Raw genomic sequence first — 1219 nt, forward strand, 5'->3', positions numbered from 1 at the left:
CGGGGATTTTAGCCAAAAAGAGTTTTTCTTTAAGTTTAAAATTTGATTTTTCTACCATAAAGTGTTCATTTTTAGTGGTTTATGCCTATGATACCTCACAGGGCAATTTTTGAATTAGATCCAAACATTGAAAGAACCTTTAGAAGGAGAAGAAGGGTACAATGAATTTTGTTGCCTATTCTAGCTACTCCTGAAATGGCTTAATTTGGGCCTGATCCAAGACCCAATCCTGAGGAGGAGGTTATTAGGCTTGCAAATTCAAAGACTGGTGGCAAAATGGATTATACTGTTCTAATGTTAAATCAATTACACCCTGGAATACATAGGTGCACTATTGATGGTGACCACTTTGAATTTAAGCCCATCATGTTTCACAAGTTATAAACAAATGGTCAACATGTTGGATTACCATCTGAGGATCCTCATTTGCATCTTAGATCCTTTATGGAAGTCATTGATTCTTTCCATCTTAATGGAATTTTCGATGGCCTTAAGGCTGAAGTTATTTCCTTTTTCATTAAGAGATAAAGCCAAAGTGTGGTACAACTCTTTGCAACCAGACTCAGTCACCACATGAAATGAGATGACTGGAATTTTTTGAAAAAATATTTTCCCCCAACTAGGAGTGCCAATTTCAAAAATGAATTAGTCTTTTTAAAAAACTGGACGATGAAGTAGTTCCTGATGCTTGAGAGAGGTACAAGGAATTACTAAGGAAATGACCACATCATGGCATACCCTACTGCATACAGCTGGAAACATTTTACAATGGTCTTGGCACCACTATTAAACAAATGTTAGATGCTACTGCAAGTGGATCCTTTACTTCCAGTACCTACAATGATGGTTTTGATATTTTGCAGAAAATTTCTAACAACAATGGTCATTGGACAGATGTTGGAGCAATAGTACCCAGAAAGACAACAGGCATTCATGAAATAGATCCTTATACTACTCATACAACACAACTAACAACAATGACTAGTTTGTTGAAAAACTTGGTTGTCCCTGTTGCTAACATGGTTGCTACAACTACTGTTTCTAAATCCTTATCTATCCAATGTGTGTACTGTGGTAAAGGTCATACTTTTGACCAATGCAACCTTAACTCTAAATTTGTGAATTATATGCACAACATACCTGCCCAGTTTTCAAACACCTACAACTCCAATTGAAAAACCATCCTAATTTTTCTTGGAATAGTCCATGTTTAAACCCA

General features: G+C 36.1%; 1 non-coding gene across 1 annotated transcript; it reads right to left on the reverse strand.

Annotated features, from left to right (window-relative positions):
• Positions 1-630: 630 nt before the first annotated feature.
• Positions 631-736, reverse strand: LOC112508308. Its single transcript, XR_003068688.1, has one exon. It is a non-coding gene; the product is annotated as a small nucleolar RNA R71 (small nucleolar RNA).
• Between the last annotated feature and the right edge of the window lie 483 nt (positions 737-1219).

This window comes from Cynara cardunculus (assembly GCF_001531365.2).
Source record: "Cynara cardunculus var. scolymus isolate 2C chromosome LG 2, CcrdV1, whole genome shotgun sequence".
Taxonomy (NCBI): domain Eukaryota; kingdom Viridiplantae; phylum Streptophyta; class Magnoliopsida; order Asterales; family Asteraceae; genus Cynara; species Cynara cardunculus.